The sequence below is a fragment of the Callorhinchus milii genome, unplaced genomic scaffold (assembly GCF_018977255.1).
Source record: "Callorhinchus milii isolate IMCB2004 unplaced genomic scaffold, IMCB_Cmil_1.0 Scaffold1, whole genome shotgun sequence".
NCBI classification, from domain to species: domain Eukaryota; kingdom Metazoa; phylum Chordata; class Chondrichthyes; order Chimaeriformes; family Callorhinchidae; genus Callorhinchus; species Callorhinchus milii.
In genome coordinates, this window is record NW_024704742.1 from 23,055,287 (window position 1) to 23,076,203 (window position 20,917).

At 40.5% G+C, this 20,917-nt stretch overlaps 1 long non-coding RNA gene across 1 annotated transcript; it reads right to left on the minus strand.

The window, feature by feature from the left end:
- Positions 1-1,509: 1,509 nt before the first annotated feature.
- LOC103185502 lies at positions 1,510-16,191 on the minus strand. The gene is made up of 3 exons (XR_006085465.1): positions 16,107-16,191; positions 15,072-15,163; positions 1,510-2,085 (listed from the first exon to the last, which is right to left on the minus strand). It is a non-coding gene; the product is annotated as an uncharacterized LOC103185502 (long non-coding RNA).
- Between the last annotated feature and the right edge of the window lie 4,726 nt (positions 16,192-20,917).

Sequence of the window (20,917 nt, forward strand, 5' to 3'; positions counted from 1 at the left end):
TGGTCAACGTGACTTAAAGGCTTCCCAGAACAATACTTTCTGATGCACCGAGAAAGTAGAACATGAGGACGCAGGATTAGCATTGCAAAGGGCAATTTCAGGACAGACATCAGGAAATAAATCTTTACCAGAGGGTAATTAATAACTAGAGCCAATTACCAAGAAGGTTGAGACCAGAACTTGGGATGCATTTAAAAAATAGTTTGATGTTGTGATGGGAGAACAGTTGGGAGGATGCAATCAGTTGGCTTTGATGGGCCTTCTTTATCCAAACCTATCCTCTCTTCATTTGGATGAGGGAAGAATATTGGCCAAGGAATCAGATGAACTCTTTTCTATAAAATAGAGCCATGGGATGATTAACATCCACCCCAAGTGACAGATGGACCTATTGCATCTGAACCCATTTTATGAAGGTTTATGGAAACTTTATAAAATGAAGGCAATGCGTTGAACATCTCGTATTTGATGTGCTCTGAAATGATTGGTTTTGTACATATTTTGCAGCTCATTAATTTTCTGAAATTCAGTTGCTCTTCTTTCAATTGATGTTTTGATTTTAAAAAGATAATACCGCACTTGAGTTTAATCTCAGTGCAGTGCTATTTGCTTATTGCATCCTTTTTATCCTCTTTTAACAAATGGACATTGAAAGATCAAAATTTCCAACTGGGATACAACATTTCTGGTGGTCTAACTCATGCAGCCTTCCCAAGGAGACTACTTACAAGGGCATGGACCTTGTTCTGTGTCTGGTCACATGGGTCACATGTAAGTGTCAACTTGATAGAGCTCGCACCTCTGAATCAGGAAGGTTGGGGTTTCAAGCATGTTAGAATAATAATAATCCTTGCATTTGATATAGCGCCTTATCGCGTCATTGAGGAGTCTCAAAGCGCTTAATAGAATTATATTGTAAAGTGAATTGACTGTACATTTTATGGGCAAAACACACAGGACACAGTATTGTCTCCCAAACAGTTGTGGATTGAATGACCAAATTGTTTTAATTTTTTGTTAATATAAGGCTTTATATCAAATGCAAGGATGATTATTATTACATATAAACTAATTTTAAAAACAAAACATAAAACACGTTAAAATATATTAATCAGTAAACAGGAGCACAAACTTGCTGAAGCTTCTTTAATGGTGTCTGTAAGGCAGATTGGTGTTTGGGGTCAGTGTACCCCAAATTGTCTACAAAACTAGTTGTGACAGAGAGGACTTAGAATTCTGATCAAATCACTTTCATCTGGATTTCAAATAGCACTTGTGTACATTGAGAAAAGTACCATGCAGTCTATTGTTCTTGTGCCAAGTACATTGAAAAGGGCTTCAATAATTCAAGAATGATCTTCTGCATTACTAAAGATGCTGCCATATGAAATCATTTTTTATTTCCAAAAGAAAACTAGAGTCAGAGCCCAACACAATAAGCATTGTACTTAACCTGAGAACAATGAGGTCCAATCAAAGAAATGCCACCACGTTCAAGATTCAATCAAATAAACATTTAATGATTTGGGCTTTTCTCATTCACATTAAAGATAAACTGTTACATGTTCTCACAATGACTTTTGAACAATAATGCATTACATTTCTGAAACCGCGCTGAATTTTATATAATTCTTTGGATTATCTGTTTTACAACAACAACAATTTACATTTATACAGTGCTTTCCATGTTGGAGGACATCTCAAAACACTTTACAGAGCTTATGAGGTGGAGGGCCGGGAAGCTGAGGAGGTTAGATAGGCGGGGGAAAGGTGACCAAAAGCATGATCAAAAAGATAAGTTTTAAAGGTGGAGGCGAGAGGGTCTCTGGGATGGAATTCCACAGACTGGGGACAGAAAGGCTGAAAGCTCACCCACAGATAGTAGGGCGGATCAAGCAGAGAACATGAACAAGGTTAGCTGAGCTGCTGGGATAGTAAGATTGTAGGAAGTAAGGTTGTAGTGAGCCAGTGAAGCCCGTCCAGTGACCATGGGGGTGCCAGGCTCACAGAGCCTGTTGCGGCAGAGGACATGGATGGGTGAGTTCTAGATCACACCACAGGTACACCATACTTTATTGCTGTGTTCTGAAAAATTGCAAATACAGTTGACAGAAAGATAGCACACAGAGAATAACAGAGAAACAGGTAAACCAATAATCCTCCCACTGTAGCTTTGGCCAGGGAACAGTTTATTGCAGGATATGAATTCATTCAGAATATCACTAATGTTGAGTGATGACTGACAAATAATATGGTTTCAATGTAAGAAGCCAAGCAACAACAGCTCACCCTCATTGTAACAAACACTTTTGAGATGGAGCATTCCACTTCTCCCAGTCCTTGTCTAGTCACCCAGCTAAGAGCAATGAAATGCATTATCAGTGTGGAAGGCTGGATTGAGTGAAAGGCTTAGTTGAATGGATCTTCAACTACTATCTTCGAGACGTCTCAAAGCGCTTCACGGAATATACTCCAAAGTGAATTGACTGTATAATTTGCAAGCAAAACACGGCAGCCAATTGCGCGCAGCAATGTCCCACAAACAGTCGTGGATTGAGTGACAATTTTTTCAAAGGGATTATTACCCCAGAAAAGCGATGTGCCAATCGACTAACAACTGGGTTCTTGCCTCTATGAAAACAGAGGCGTATGGTGTAAGGAAACTTGCCCAATGTTGCGTCCTGCCCGGGAATCAAACCCAGGTCCTCTTGCTTGCGAGGCAAGTGCTCTAAGCACTAAACTACAGGACTCTATATTTTTTTTCTATCATTATTTTATTCTACCCATCAATAACAATACAGTTATGCTGTCTTCACTTACATGCTAAAGAAATTGCAAGTAAAGCAAAAGTTTAGAAAATAACACAGGACTAAACCAGGGGACGAATGGTTGAGTATCCTGACAGCATCTATGGCGAAAGGAAAGTGAAGTAATGTTTCAAGTCGATGACCTTTCGTTGACTCACTTTCCTCTCTCCATAGATGCTGCCTGACCTGCTGAGTGTTCCCAGCGACTTCTGTTATTATTTCAGATTTTCAGCATCTGAGTATTTTGCCTTTTGGTTGATCTATTTTACCTGCCCAATTGCCCATTCAATTTCTTTAATGTATCTACAGTAGAATGCTGCATAACTGCACATTAATGATCTGCGTTTGAGTTCAAGATCCTTGTCCTCACCTTTAAGGCCTCGAGTTCAAGATCCTCGTCCTCAGCTTTAAGGCCATCCATGGCCTTGCCCCCTCCTACATCTCTGACCTGCAGACTCCCTACTAGCCTGCCCGTTCCCTCCATTCATCGGGCTCCGGCTTGCTCCATGTCTCCCGCCCAACCCGCCCTACCATCGCTGGCCGGGCTTTCAGCCTCTCTGCCCCTACACTCTGGAACTCCATCCCACGGTCGCTTCGCCTCGCTTCCTCCCTTGCCTCCTTCAAGGTGGGTCTCAAGACCTTTTTCTTTGACCGTACCTTTGGTCTCCCTCCCACCTCTCTGCCTTCCCTCACCCCTACACCACCCCTCCCCCATGCTTGGGCCCCGACACCTGACTGTTCAGCGCTTTGGGACATCCTCCCGACGTGAAAGGCGCTCTATAAATGTAATTTTGTTGTTGTTGCTGCGTGTTTGGTTATCCACATTGGGTCTCCAATGTTAAAGTGAACCCAGATTGTGATGTCAGCAAAAACATTTTAAGTGTGTGAGACAGGTAGACACATACTTAGTTAGATTGGTACAGAAAGAGAGACAGGCACAAACACACATGATATCTGCACTGTTTTCACATTCACAATAGATTCAGTCCTAATTAGTGTGGATATTTAATGTTTCTTAAATCTAGCAAACTTTTTTAGCTTTGGGTAAGAGGGACCTGATTCACAACTCTAAGTTAATTGGTAGGTTTAAACATCAGGATATCAGCTATTTGTTCTAAATTGAAACTCCAGTGCGATACTGCAGGAGGATTACATATTTAGCGATAGCAGCAATCAAATGCGACTCTAAAGTGATGTTTCACCTGCCTGTTGAAGTAGATGTTAAAGATCCCATGACACTATTCAAAAAACGGAAGGGAATTGTTTTTCTCTTCTAACGGTCAACTTAACAGTAATTACCTGTGAAGTGCTTTGAAATGTTTCAATAAGATAAAGTGCTAAAATGCTAAAGAAATGTTTCTGTTTGTGCATGAATATCGCATGACCAATCGCGAAAAGTAACATCAATAGTAAGAGACTAATAAAAGATCGGATAGTCAATGCTATTCCACAGACACCCTGTGACTATGGAGGGGGTGGGAGGGGGGTCTAACATAACATGACTATGGGGGTCTCACATAATGTTATCACTAAAAGAAATGTGACTTGACTGTCTAAATAAATGAGATTTCCCGCCATTATTAGTATTTAGTGGAAGAGATAGGTGATGAGTGTACGCTGAGCTACCTATATCTGTTGTAGATGTCACTAATTAATTATGAACAGTAGTCAAGACAAAAATGGGTGTTGCAATGATAAATAGCTCCTTGGTGGGGATTTTAATACAAGAAAAACAATATTCATGCTGGCAATAGAAATAAAGAGCTTGACCAGCACTATTTCCACCAGTATTCTCCTTGTTAAATCCACAATCAACTGTAAAACTGTCCCATAGCTCATTTGACCTGATGACTCCTGCAGAAGCCAAGGATTGATGGGAGCTGAGACTGGTTTTCAATTTCTCAAGATGAATGCATAACATATTCCACATATTAAGATAAAAATAAGACAAAGATAAACATATTATCCAAGAAAAATCCATTCAGCCAAAGTTATTTTTACCACAAATTAGTCATCTTACAAAAAAAACTGTTTGTTTATTTCTTCATGAGAAACCGTGTAGCAATTAAATATCCACAATAATACTTCACAATAGCCCTAAACTAGTTTTTAAATATGTACTGCAGAGATTTGCAAGATCCTCATTTCTTTTCTTTTGTAAGAATACATAACACTTATCTAAGAATCAATGAAGACACTTGCATGAAGTCACGATTGATAAATGAATGTGTTTAGGAAATATAGTTCATAAGTCAGATGAAGTTGCTAACAAGGGGATCCTAAGCATTAACATGATCTCAAGAGAAAAACACAGCATTTCACTCTGCAAAATAAATAATAATAATAATCCTTGCAATTGATAACACACTTTATTACGTCATTGAGATGTCTCAAAGCGCTTCACAGGGTATACTGTAAAGTTCTGACGAAAGGTCATTGGCCTGAAAGAGTTCCGCAATGGGCTGTGAAATGTGGTTAATGAAAGTCAATGAAGTGTGCCTGGAAATTGGCTGCTGATTATTCTCAACTTTAGGGCAATGATCACTTATTTCACCCTGTGCAACTGAAGCTTGCCGGAGCTGTTCATCAAAAGCCAATTTGATGCCTCTACATTTGCCAATGCTGAGCAACATAGAGCACTTGAGACCAAATTCAATGATTGTGATCAGAGTAATACTGTAACCCCCTCCAAGTGATCCTAGCAATGAAGATTTGTTTTAATACCCAAACGTATCCTCAGAGATAGCATAAGACATTTTATGTCATTTCATCCATCTGGAGATTCAATTAGATTTGGATGAAGAAAATCCTTCAGCCCATTTGATCTCATCTTTCCAGGTGAACCACCTTACTGTATTTTCGTTACAGTACCAAGCTCTGTCTTGAATGAGACCAACATCCTAGTTTCACCAGCCTCACTTGTGAAGTTCTACCCAGGTTGAAACATTTTGCCTGACATTCCACTGTACCTGATAGTGAATTATTTTACTTAATGTAAAGTATTGGGATGCGTTGGAGCATTGGTGATTTGATGAATGATTGTACACAGGGCGAATTGACCAATCCCTCCTACATCACCCTAGAAAATGAACCAGACTAATAAAAGTTCAACACTCCAATGACCTCACTCAAACACCCAAGCACTACTATTTTTAAATTCATGACAGATAAATCAACAAGCTCAGTAATGGTGCAATAATAATAATAATCGTTGCATTTGATATAGTGCCTTATCATGGCTTTGAGAGGTCTCAAAGCGCTTCACAGAATATATTGTAAAGTGAATTCACTGGATATTTTCTGCGCGAAACGCGGCAGCCAATTGCCCACAGCAGTGTCCCACAAACAGTTGTGGATTCAGTGACCAATTTATTATTTTTTTGAAGGAATTATTACCCCCAGAAAAGCAATCCGCCATTCGACTAACAACTGGGTTCCTACTTACTGTTATGTAAACAGAGGCGTGTGTAGTAAGGAAACTACCCCAACGTTTCACCCTGCCGGGAATCAAATCCAGGTTTCTCGCTTCCGAGGCGAGTGCTCTAACCATTGAGCTAATGATATCCTTTGGCACCTTAAAACCATTGTAAAATATTATAGTCCATTAAGTCCAAATAATTTGATCTCTGATGGAAAAGTCACCTCTCAGGTAATTCCTCCCACTTTTGTGATCCTTGTGCGCAATTTTCTTTCCCAGTCTGCTTGGGACTTTGATTCACAGTGCTTTGAATCCCCCTTCTCAAATAGCAAGACACCCACGATGCAGCACCTATGAGTTCTTAAAATGCCCATCTAGCACAGAAGCATTGTAAGAACTTTGTGTGGGAGATAAGCCATGCAACTTTACTCTTAAACGTGACATGTAAGACAGCAGAAAAGTTGTTGAAACTTATGTTAGTAATGCTTTTGGAACAGAAGATTGATCTGTTTGCTGATTTTTTGTTGAAAGTTTGGCCAAGTCTGGGTGAAATTAAAGCACCTGCACTAAGTTTAGTGCCAATGGAATTTTAACCAAATAAACAGGTTAGTGAATGTTCCGACAATTTAAATATGGAATTAAATGTTTTCACAACCTCATTATTAAATTTAGCACTGCTTAAAAAAACAACAAATTACATTTGTAGAACGCCTTTCACGTCGGGAGGATGTCCCAAGGCGCTGAACCAGGGTGGAATAAATTACCGGGTACTAAATTAAGAAAAGTTTTACTGTAAAATCAGATATTCCGCAAATTTTTATGTACCACTGCTATGTAATTGGAATTTTACTCCAATTCCCAGGATATACTTCCATAGTTTACTTTAACATTTAATGTGTTTTTCACCACGTCTTATTATATTTATTTTAACTGCATGTGGATTGGTGATGATTCCATTTAATAAATAAATGATTCTTTTAAAAGCGCAACGTTCAATCAATTATCAAATCACTTTGGATGCCTTTAATTCTGCCATTTTTTTCCGTAAAACGACTACGTGTTTTCCTCACAATCCTAGGACAATACTCTTTTTGTTTCACATTTTGTTTCAGCATTTGGTTAAAATCACAGCAGTAGGCAGGGGGAACTTCTTAATACTTAATACTGACTTGCCCTGCTGTTACTTGTAACATAGTCTTAGATCACCTCCCATTCTATACTGTAGACATTGAGTATTTTTTTAATGTAACTGAGCACCGCTGTGTGACTTCTGACTGCAAAAATGTGTGTATGTACTTGATGAGTTGATGCACGTCCAAGTACAGTATGACGTCCAAGAGCAACAAAAGGCCTCCCAGTGAATCAAAGCCAAAACTAAACTAGTTATTTGCCTTCAACGGTTCAAATGCCAGATTGAAAACCTGGCTTAGTCCTCACTTTTTGATTTGCCACCAGGGAAAGAAAAATCCCTTATCCAGACTCAAAGCTAACAAAGCCTGGCTTCACATTAGTTTAATGAATCAGCTAAATGTAGATAAATGAAGGCTGTACAATGGAAAACAGATGATTACTCTCTTATTCTTTGCATGAAGATCTCATACCTCACATTTCTTTGGTGGGATCTCCTATCATTGATGAGTTATATTAAAAAGTATATTAAACATCTTATTGATGAACTATATTAAAAAATATATTAAAAAATGCTTTAATTAAGCATTTTTAATTAAAAAGGTATGCATGGTATTCTGCAACAAAGTAGCGACAGAGGTTACGCACCCTTATAATAATAATCCTTGCATTTGATATAGCGCTTTTCACGTCGGGAGGACGTCCCAAAGCGCTTCACAGAACACATTATTATTATATCACAATATTATTATCGTGGACCACTCCATCCTCCTCCACCGCCTCTCCTCTCACCTCAACCTTCAAGGTTCTGTCTCCAATTTGTCTCCACCAATGGTTTCTCCTCCAGTCACCACACAGTCTCGTGAGGTGTTCCTCAGGGCTCTGTCCTCGGTCCCCACCTCTTCAATCCTGTACATGCTCCCCCTTGGAGACATCACCCACTCATGGAGGCAACTTCCACATGTACGCGGATGACACCCAAATCTATCTCTCTGCCTCCACCCTCAATTCCAAGCCAGTGAGGAATCAGGGCGTCTTGTTCGACCCTCAACTACTCTTTCTCCCCCATATCCATGCCATAACCCGCTCTTGCCTTCACCCACCTCCGTAACATTGCCCGACTCTGCCACTGCCTCATCTCTCAGACCGCCGAAACCTTCATACACGCATTCGTCACCTCAAGACTCAACTGTAGAAACTCCCTCCCTCCTTGTTGGTTTCCCCTATTCTTCCTCCACAAGCCTCAGATCATCCAGAACTCTGCAGCTTGTGTCCTCTCCCGCACTGACTCCATAACCCCATCACACCCACTTTGTCTGGCTCCACTGGCTCCCCATCCCTCAGAGGATCGAGTTCAAAACTCATCCTCACTTTCAAGGCCCTCCATGGCCTTGCCCCTTCCTACCTCTCTGACCTGCTAACCACCTATCAACCTATCCGCTCCTTCAGTTCAGCAAGCTCCGGCCTGCTCCATGTCTCCCGCCCGATCCGCCCTACCATCAGCAGCCAGGCTTTCAGCCTCTCTACCCACACCATTTGGAATTCCATCCCACAATACCTTCGCCTTGCTGTCTCCCTTGGCTCCTTCAAGGCGTGACTCAAGACCCTCCTTTTTGACCATGCTTCAGCCACCCTCCTACCTCTCTGCCCTCTCTCACCCCAACCCTGATCCCCGACTGTTGGGACATCCTCCCGACGTGAAAGGTGCTTTACAAATGTCATTTTGTTGTTGACGTAGAGACATGATTTATACCTCATCGGAAAGGTCTTGCACAGGGGAGTGTCATAGGCATATTTTTTTCAGGGATTTCCTATCATGACCTAAACAAGCTCATCACAACAAGGAGTCCTCCCAACATGAGTCCTCCCACAGGAGTCCTCCCAACAGGAGTCCTCCCAACCAGGTGTCCTCCCACAGGAGTCTTCCCAACAGGAGTCCTCCCAACAGGATTCTTCCCAACCAGGTGTCCTCCCAACAGCAGTCCTCCCAACAGCAGTCCTCCCAACCAGGAGTCCTCCCAACCAGGAGTCCTCCCAACCAGGAGTCCTCCCAACCAGGAGTCCTCCCAACCAGGAGTCCTCCCAACCAGGAGTCCTCCCAACCAGGAGTCCTACTACAGGAGGCCTCCCAACCAGGAGTCCTCCCACTGAGTCCTCCCAAAAGGATATGTGTGCAAATATGTGAACAAGGGATGCTAACGAGTTCCTAGTCTTAAGGGATAAAGATGCCTAAGAAGCGAAGATCAAGCCTTTCAAGGACAAATTAAAATGCCAGACGAAAGAGAGAAGGCCGATTAAATTAAATTGGTTGCAAGTGTAGCTGGGCATAGCTAGTATAATATATTATATATATATATATATATATACACACACACACACTTGGTGTGGTACAATCTCTACCAAGGACAGTTAACAAGTATAAACACCAGAGGCTGTGAGCCTTTGGACTAAAAATTGAATGGGAGTTTGACAGGGCTCGATCTATCAGACAACCCTGTCAAGTCTCGGTTTTGTACCTCTGAAGCTGGGTTTGAGCCAATGTAAATCACTTAAAATGTACAGAATGTACAGAACTAGTCAGTCCACAGAGATAGTAATCTCTGGAGACCTGCCAATTAGCCATTCTAAAGATTAATTAATGATAGGGGCTGTTCTGCTTTGGTAGCAAAATTAAGTGCTTTCATTTTGAATTTCTAAAGATAAGCTGTTTTTAATGAATCACTAATAGCGACCCAGTCCGTTTTTTTTGATTTACTGGTTGGACAATTCATTCTTGTTAGTGAATATATTATGTTCAGGAAGGAGTCAGTGACAATGTCTAATAATCTTAGTGCTCCCCTTGTAGTATTTCAGATACTGATCAACGATGATCAACCATGATTGCTTGGTAAAACTGTACTCTATTGTTAGTTTATTATATAGAGAATGATAGAGAGCTGGGACTTATTACAACCAACCTGATCAAAAGGATTATCAACCTGGCCAAACTGTTAACTGCAAGAGAAACAATTCTTTCAGAATTTTTTCCTCTAGGTAGTTCGGCAAATTTGAAGAGTTGTTCTTGCCAAACAAATCATGTCTAACCATATTAGAAATAACAGCACAATAGTCTCCAAAGACACTACGATTAATATTGTTTCCCAAAGTGTATGACATGTTTTTGCAGCTAGCCTTGCTGGCTGTCAGCTGAGAGCAGTCTCTGAAGGATTCAAAACTGATGCAGTTAAAAACTAATGCAATTATTCCACAGTTAAGGACATCTTTTTGGATTCAGAGCAGGCTGTTCACCCCACTGAGCCCCACCTTCAACAGGCAATATACAATTCCTGTATCATTGACTCTGCCTGTTCATACCATTTATTATTTTTATATTATTTAACATCTTGAGATGAATTGCCCTTGATAAGATTTCAAGGAAGATAAAGCTCTATTACATTTCACCCTTCTGTCTGAGGTTATTTAGAAAATGACTGGACGTCTATTGAAGATTACAAGAACCATTATTCGGGCCATTCCAGCTGTTTTCTAGACAATATTTCCACATCCTCAGCAGTATCATCATAAAGCCTTACCAGATGCAATATTAAGATAGGGTGGAGATTCTTGCGGTTATAATCACCAGTACGAACTGGTTGGGCAGTGGCCTGCTTCTGGGCTGCACATTCTTTGTAAATGTTTGTAACTGCTTTATGTTGGAGTACGTGTACACATTTAGACATGGGAACATTTTTTTCCCCTAAACTCTAGTCGCACTTGAGGCTGGTTCGTATCATATTTTAAGTTAAATAATCCATTCAAAATCCACAATTTCCACACCTTTTAGTATTTCCCAGTCTTGGGCTTCTCAATATTATCTCCATAAAAGACAAGTTCACTTCTGTGTACTTTTTAAAAAATATAACTTAGACCTTAAATCTGTAGAATCATTGTTGCTTTTCCCGATTTCTCTCCACATCCACTGATAAACTTTTGAGAGGAGGGTGAGCAAATGTGTTCACTACATTTCAAATGTGATTCTGGCCAAGGAGTAAATTAACCGGTTGCAGATTTTCCTCAAATGCATCCAACATGTATTCCAAAAGTTAATCGGTTATGTGGATCAATCACTCACATTGACACAATCCTTTGAGAGAATGGCCAATAATGACCAACATTTTTCCTTCCTTGCTAATGAACTTCCATTTACTGAACTCATGCAATGTGCAGATTACCATTCATGTGCCATGCCTTAATTTCCCCCTCGGGCCCCAAAACAACCCTGGTAATATAGATATATTTTTAAAAATCTTTTATTTTAAAGGAGATTAAATTTGGAATGATTTGGAACCATCCAAAAGAACAAGTATCTACATCTCTCTTACCGATTACTCAATATTCAGACCACCACATATGTAAATGTGTTCAGTGATGGGCTGGGTATATGGGAAATCATGAAATTTACCGAGCGCCCACGTAAACGTCTCCTGATTTACCACCTTGTGCAATCTAGTTGAGAAGTTCCATGTAAGCCCGAATTTGTAAACACACGGATGTTCTATGCTTTTTGGTGCCCCCGTCCCCCATGAATGAACCACCCCCCCATTTTACATGACAATCCCGAGCCGTTCTGGGCTGCCAATCCGCAACTGACTGTGTTACATTCAGCTTTTCTTGGGAGAGGTTGAAACTGTGGCGATGAATATACATCATTCGATATACTGCTTCTATTTTTCATACAGCAAGGCTGACTCTTAACATCGCTTGTTCGGAGAAAAATAGAGCTAGTTACATGATGACACTGTGTTACCAAGCATTTCGGTGTTTGCTTTTAGAAATAATCAAGTTTTAATAAGTTTCAATAAAATGGAAGTGCACTAAAACTGTGTGTTTGTGTTTGAAATGGGGAGTATTGTATTAATGAAGTGATTGTCACAGTCCTATACCCGATCTGTAGGCTGAGCTGCACAGCAAGAGAGCCTGAGATAAGGTGATTTCACGCCATTATCAATTATGCCTATGGTTAACAATGTGCTGTGGGGGGTAGAAGGGGAGAAAAAGCGTATAACATACCTTTATAAGAAAGCAAATTCCCTCAAAAACACAAAATATATTTTCTTACCGTTATAAATAATGCTAGGTCGCTGTTCATAATTTTCACTCAGTTATTTAAACTCTCGGTAATAAATGTAAACCATGGAAGTAATGTTATCTGAGCTCCTTGATTAAATTACCATTTCAGACTTTACTGACCATCACATCTATTTAGGTGTTCAACTTTATCGGTCTTATTAATTACAGTATCTGTTTTAATAAATAACATAAATGACCAACAAAGCCCAAAATACTGCAGATGCTGGAAATCTGAAACAAAAACAGAAGTCACTGGGAACACTCAGCAGGTCAGGCAGCATCGATGGAGAAAGGAAAGTGAGTCAAAGTTTCGGGTCCATGACCCTTCGTCAGAACTGCCCCGGTTAGCAGCTTTGGCTAATTGCGATTACTAAAATGCACTGTGGTGATCAGGCTTGCATGAACAATACGCACAAGCCTATGCATGGATGCATGGAACTCTCAGTTTGGTTTGGATACTCTTAAAGCATGGTGATGGGTTTCTGCATGTGTCAAACACCCAGCTGACCAAAATAAAATGTACAAGGCTTGAGCAACCAAAGCTTTGAATCCCACTAGACCACCAACCCACCCCCTCCCCCTCTCCCTCCCCAAGGCTGGAAAATGAATGCTTATTTTGAGAACCTTTGGAAAAGGAGTGAAACAAATTTGAGCAGTTTTGAATTGTTTGTTTTAATATGTCGCACTCTTCCCCAATCCATAGTTGTCTTCTACATTCTGGTTAGACTGGTACCCTGAAGACAAAGTAGTGAGTAACCTCATTGATGAATCAGGGTCCCATTGGATAGAGGGTTTAGCACTTTCTGCTGTGAATCTTTATGGCTCCTCCAGAAAGAGAGATTTTTCTCACTATTCCATCTGTGCCTCTTTCTAGGAGAGTCCATGCTTGAGTGCCATTTTTCATTGGTAACAGTTTAAAAAATAAAAATTAAAATAAGGAAATGAGAGCGATCCTTAACATTTGAAAATATGCACAATTGACATGAGTGTACATTTGTCCTTTCAACTCCAAGCATTATAACAGTAAAGCCTGTTTAAATATTTCAGTGGTATGCTCTTTGTAGAAGTTTGAATAAAATATCTTTTAGAGGTAGAAACGTGTAATAAAAATCTGGGTTCTGTACCTGTTGTTTAATTTAATAGCTCATTGACACTGGCTGATGCAATCCAGCCAATCAACCAACATAACAGAGTATAATCAGAGCACCAGAAACCTCACCTATATCGGTACTGAAACTGAATTCAACTGTAATAGCGCTTTCACTGATAACAGTGATAATTAATTCAGAAATCATGCTAGCACTGACTCCGAAGATTTTATGATCCCATGTCTGGGTTTCTAAGTGGTCATGGGGCCTAGAATTCTATCATAAATGTAGTGATGTTGTTGAAAGAATTTGGAAAATAAAATAATGCAACACATCTTAAAATTCCAGTGAAATTCCAAAGGCCTTCTTTTGGGGTGTAAAGCTATAAAATGGACTTCATTCACAGATGTGGTTCATACCACAGTTGTTTGTCTTGTAACTTCGGTGAAGTTAGACTCCTTAAAGACCAATGCTGATTTATGGTTGTTGCATGTAGGCGTAAACTTGCTACAGTCCATAGAAGGGTCCAACATGACGGACTAGACAACACATGCTCCTTCAAGTGAAACTTTCATTTTTTCAGCAACTATAAGCTTCAGGACACAGTCTAAGAGACAGATAGTTGGACTATTGCAGATTAACAGTACCGATCTACGCGAGACTAAAGGTGACAGTGATTGTTGAATGCGATGATGCCAGTTAGCCAGACTTCTGAAGGCAACGGCACATGCCCAGATCAAAACAATGTGCGGGTTGCAGGCTGGATCAATCCAGCCTTGGGTAACTCCTTCCTGCACGTAAGTTACTAGGTAATTGTACCATGTAAAACTCCCTATGTATCTTACAATACAATACAAAATTTCATTTGTATAGCACCTTTCATGTCGGGAGGGCTTCCCGAGGCACTGGAGTCAGGGATTTTGTCTCGAGCTGGGGGTTTGGATCAGGAGGGATGGACAAAGCCTGGAAGGTGCGCAGCTCTCCTGAAATACTTGGGCAACACTGAAGCAGCACAAAGCCCCCACCCCACACACCCACTAATTGACAGTAACTCTTTCAATGATTTCCTACAGGAATTTCTATTCTCAGGCTTTTCCCAATTGCCGTTGCGAACTGTGGTACGTACGGTCTAAGACCTGAGGTAATTTTTGATCATTTTCAATTAACAGGAACCATACAAAAAAAAATCCTGTATCTAACCAACTGAATTGCATTTCAATGCTCTCAGGCATGTTAATCATGATCAACCAAACAAATTACTCTCAAAAGATTTGGTTTAGCATCGTAAACTGAATCATTTTGGAATATTCCGCTGCACAAACAAACCAACCTTCAAATAAAAATTCACCCCAACCAGAAAAGCTATGAAGTGAATAAGAGCACTGATTTGAATAAGAGGTTAAATAAGCAACTAATCTGTATTTTGGTCTCAAATCCAACAACTCCTCCCCCTCTCCCCCTTCCTCCCTTCTGCTCATATGAATCCCTTGATGAAGAATATATCTTGAAACATTGTCTTACCTCTTGCAGAGTTTATCGTCAGAGCTGTTTCTGGGCGCTGGTCACTTTTTGCACAGCGTTTTGGCAAAGAAGGAGACTGGCGGGGCGGTACGCTTAAAAAATAACATTAAACATGGTGTGTTTCAATGAATGCAGATGTCACGTACAAGTCTGACGTCACAAAATAAAATTGAAGTTTGTCCCCTCATTTCTACACTTTCGTATTAAAATTTATACGAAAGGAATACATTTTCAAAATTTATAATGGGCTAAATGGTTAAGTGAGATGTCACTTTACCTTTACCGTTTATAGAAAACCACAGAAGTACAATTCTTTGTCTCCCAAATCAAATTAGTTAACTTCCAAATGAAATGCTGGGATCTAATTTGTATTGGAATTCCTGTTGCTGTGTAGGAACTCTGAAAATCGATCAGGTCAGAGAGGAGTTCGCACAGGCTGGCATGAAAATATTCTAGTTATTGGAAGGAGTCCCCATTTCTACAATTATGGAATAATGTAAGTAAACCCTCTTATCACTAGATTTGGCTCTATTCATTGAGATCAAAATCTTAACCAATTGAAACTTGTCTGGATACAGTCAGACCCCTTAAGTGGGTCTGTTTGGAACACAGTAGTTCCATAGATCCATCTTATATATTCGCCCACAAAGCATACAGTCACTACACTTTAGAGTGTATCCTGTGAAGTGATTTGAGACGTCTCGAAGACGTGATAAGGCGCTATATCAAATCCAAGGATTGTTATTACTATTATTATATTGGAAGGTCAGTATTCTTCTGGCTTCTAGTGCGTGGAGTACAGGCACTGAAGATTTCACTGCATCTCAGCAAGCACTGGAAATCAGTACATTATGCAGTGATGTCTCAGGCGATGACTGTCGGCTATTCCAAAACACAACCATTATAACATAGGGTCTGCATTGATGGATCCAAACCACGGTCTCTAACAGTCCCCGCCTATAATTTGTTTGCTTACATCTCATAAGCTCCTACCCTCGATTCTGGAAATAACATAGAAAATGTTTTAATATTTACCTCTGTGCTCTTTTCTTTTTTGTCGGGTCGGTTTTTGAATTGAAGCCTCTCGTCACCAACACATCCAACACGTTCCCTAAATTTACAGGAGCTGCACAAAAATGCAAATTTATTTTTTCAGAACGCTAAAATAAACATCAACGGCTAGCTACACATGAACTGTATTTAGTGCAACAAAATCTAATGTAAACTTGTAAAGTAAAAATATAAATTTGTATTGTATATTTTTCACCTGAAGTAATGAGGCAAAGTGAGAGAAGTTGCAACAATGGGGTGTTGGGTGGGGGGGGTCTTGTTTCCAAGACTAATAAAAGGATTTGTAACCAGTGAATCCCAATCCTCGGATGTCAATTTCACTGAAGTTGAAATTATTTTTTTTGGGTTGGCCGAGGTCTGACACATGCGGAAACCCATTACCATGCTTCAGAGTATCCAAACCAAGCTGAGTGTTTCATGCATCCCACGTACACCTGAAAATTCCAGAGATAGATTATTGGAATGGATTGTGCACCCCCTCCCTGGAAGGGACACATCCTGCTTACCTAATTCCAGAAAGCATCAGGTGTAGGTTAGCAAAAGCCAAGGATTGAGGACCCCAGAGTGTGTGTTTAGGTACTGCTGGAAACTGACCAGCTCAAACCATATAAATTGCCATTGATATTGCTGTCTGACATTCCATTCCAAACAACCCATCTCTGGAATTTCCATGTGTAGGTGAGATGCATGAAATTCTCGCTGTCTGGCAAGCTTTCCCGCTGCTTGTCCAGCTAGCGCTTTGACTTGCAGGGTTAACTGGAGCTGAGTGGGATGACTAAAGTTAAAACTGAAGTGAGAATTCTTCAGTTTCTCAGCATCCTTTTTGGGGGGGCAATTTGTCCACTTTCTGATTTTACATACTGCATTGCCTAAATCCACCCATCCCTCATGGTGCTTAGGTTAACTATCTTGTTCTGGTGGTTCCACAAAGAAACAAGTTCTTTTGCCTTCTTCCATTCCTGGTGATATTGGCTCTTATGGGAGTGCAGTTTTCCCGAAGGAATACTAATAGCAACTCTCATCTCAATGAGCATTCTTAAGAGGGGAAATATGCAGTATGAAATGTAAGAATTATCACAAGGTTAAATAATCTGGTTGTTTTGTGTCTTTTACAACAGATTTGGGACTGAATATTCTCCCCCTCCCCAACTTGTGGAAGACCAATTCTCTCTTCACACTGCTGAAAATACAAAAATACCTGACTTTTTCCACTTAGCCTTTCCGCTAAAATCTTTACTTCTTGTTAAATTCAGTCATTTAATTTTAAATGTACAGCAGTTACCTTATCCATATTAGGCTGCAACGCAGAATGATTGAGAGGCTCAATAATCCAATCTCATGCTCGTGAGGTTGCTAGGGACACAATTTACCCGCACTGTGTAAGTAAATTGAGTCCTTGGTAACCACACATGAATGTGTGTATTTTGTCCTGGTAGCACAAAGGTGTTTATGCAGTGCAGGGTTAGGGAAAGCAATTAATGTAGACAGAGCTAGAGAGACTCAGAGAAAGAAAGAGAAAAGGGCAGAGAGGGAAAGACAGTTGGAGAATCTGCACTGTTTGCTTATCTATGATGGGCCGGGTCCCAATTAGAGCGAGTACTCAGCTCTCTAGTGTGAAATTGCAATCTTCGGTTTAAAACAGTGTCCGGTGAAGCCAGGTTAAATTGCTGCTTCTACAGCCAGGAATACTGTTGGGCACGGATTCTTGCCCTAGACCTTTTATTTTGTCTACATCTTCCCCTTCAAAAACAACATACATCCAGTGCCTTGGGATGTCCTCCCAACGTGGAAGGCGCTAAACAAATGTAATGTGTTGTATTGTTCAGGCTCTGCTGTTTCTAAGTGAGCAACAGAGGCCAATGTCTGAGGCAACAACCATCAGTCACAGCTGATCCTGCACAGTCTTGCCTTTGCTTCATTTGCTTTGGTTACTTATATAGCAACATAGGAACAGGAGTGGAGTCCTGTAGCTCAGTGGTTAGAGCACTCGCTTTGCAAGTGAGAGACCTGAGATCAATTTCAGGCAGAGGGCGAAACCTTGGGCAAGTTTCCTTACCCCACACAGAGCCTAATAATAATCCCTCCAAAACCCAAAACAATAATAAATTGGTCATTTTCAATCTACGACTGTTTGTGGGACATTGCTGTGCGCAATTGGCTGCCGCGTTCGCCCACAAACCTACAGTCAATTCACTTTACAGTGTGTTCTGTGAAGCGCTTTGGGACGTCCTCCAGACGTGAAAAGCGCTATATCAAATGCAAGGATTATTATTATTATTATTATTATAACAACTTGCATTTACATAGCTACTTTCCCGTAGGGTAGCATGTTGCAGCACTTGGAAAGATCATAAACATGATAAGTATGAGATTCGTAAATTGATTGTTCATGCCATGGTTCCCCACAAATGGTTGAGAGCAGGAGCTCAATGTGGGATATTACATCCAAACCTAGGCTGATACTCTTATGCAGTGCTGGGGCTCAGTGCCATTCTTCGGATGAGACTTTAAACATGGCACTATTTGAAAAGAGAAGGGAGATTCTCCTGGTGTCCTGGCCAATAATCCCCAGATAAAATTGGTCATACATTTCATGACTCTTTGTTGGATATTGTTGCGTGTAAATTGGCTGCCACATTTACCTTCAAAATACACACTACCTACACTTTACAGTGAATCCTGTGAAGCACTTTGAGATGTCCTCCTGATATGAAAGGCACTATATCAAATACAATGATTATTAACAGTATTAAGCCATATCCTCATTTCGTGATCAAAAGTATACATCTTATGGTAACTCATATATATCATCCACCCATGTCTGTATACGTGGACAATGTGCAGATAGGAAGGTAAAATGCTACTACAGCACTACTACTAATAATAATCCTTGCATGGATTAGCGCCTTTCACGTCATGAGGACGTCCTGAAGCACTTCACAGGATATACTATAAATTACAGTGTGTTTTGTAGTATTTTGTAGGTATATGTGGCAGCCAATTTGCACACAGAAATGTCCATAAACATTTAATGCTTAAATGCTTCATTGTGAAAGTCCCCCACTGCCCAGTCAAACAATACAATTGCATGTTTTCAATACAATAATAGAGATTGCTTCCCCGGACAGAACAGCATGCTGTCACATAAGCCTCCTACCAGTTTTCTTTAAGAAGGGATTCTGCTTCTGCTGCCTTGATGGCTCCTGCTGCTTATTTGCACAGAGCCCTTTGAGCCCTCGTGCACTGTTGCATCTGTCAGTCATCTGGTAAAATTCTTCCAGACACTGTACGTTTGTCAAAGCAGCACGGATTCTTGGTTCCTCCTGTAACTTCCCACTATCTAGTGAGGCAGTAGGTCTCTTCACCCAGCACAGTTTGCTTTGCCTCTTGGAATACAGAGGACTGGGAGCTCCTTGGCGTTGAACAAAGGGATTGGTGAGCCTCTGTCAAAGGAATTGCATTGGGTTAAAGTTATGTCACAAACCTTTTATTTGTTTGGGGAAGAGAAGAGTATCATATTATCCTGTTTGCTGCAGGCACAGCATCAGCCCCATGACGACACAGTGTGTAATATTATTTGTTAATCGTTGGGTGTAAAGTAAGTCACATCAGTCATTTCATACTGAAATCTGAGTGGCTGTGAGCTGCATATGGTTTTGATTGCAAGGCAGTATAATCCAATTCATTACTCCTGTGGTTGTATTGTTATTTCATGTTAAATGAGACTACCAGGGTGGCTGTGCAACCCATAGATTTGAAACAAATAAAGGGTTTCTTATTGCCTGTTATCGTGTCATTTCAAACAATCAACTGCTGTCAGTTTAACAATTCACATTAACAGTTGTTGACAGTTCCTGCTTGTTCCATGGACTCCTGTCTGCTCCACCTCCATGATGGAGGAGCCTATAGCATTTTTGCTCCCTCTGTCTAAAACTCCCTCTTGAAATCCCTCCAGCTTGCGTCTTCCCTTTTTGCTTTCAATGCCTCCCGAATATCTATCTTTTTGATTGTGCATGTGGCCACCTTCCCACTTTCCTGCATAGCTCCCTCCCTGAGCTCCCTCGCCCACAAAATACGCAGTCAATTCACTTTACAGTTTATTATGTGAAGCGCTTTGAAATGTATCAAAGACATGATAAGGCGCTATTATTATAAGGCAAGCATTATTATTTTTTATAGTTTAGCCTCCTGCTCAATCCTTGTAAAAACTTTCCGATGTTCTCCCAACATGAAAATTACTATACAAGTGTAAATTATTATTTAATTTGTTTTATTCAACTGGGGGACTGACCCACGTTTAAAAAGATCCAACTCAAACTATTGAGAGCTCAACGTATGCATGGAAATTCCTGCTTGTCTGGTATGGAGTGGGCACATTTTCCACTGAGGAATGCTCATCTAATCTGGTAGGGTTTACACACAGAGCCAACACTCGGAGGTGGATTCAAGTACTGCTGGAGTTTTACCAGCTCAACCATTGCACACATTGGTAAGTATCCTGTTGCAGGTCCAGCTAGGACAACCCTAGTAATTAAGGATTTGGCTCGTAGGATGAACAGGAGCCAAGTGGGAGACTACTAGCTACTTATAGAATAATAATAATCCTTGCATTTGATATAGCGCCTTATCACGTCTTCGAGACATCACAAAGCGTTCACAGAATATATTGTAAAGTCAATTGACTGTATATTTTGCGGGCGAAACATGGCAGTCAATTGCGCACAGCAGTGTCCCACAAACAATCGTGGATTGAGTGACCAATTTATTATTATTAT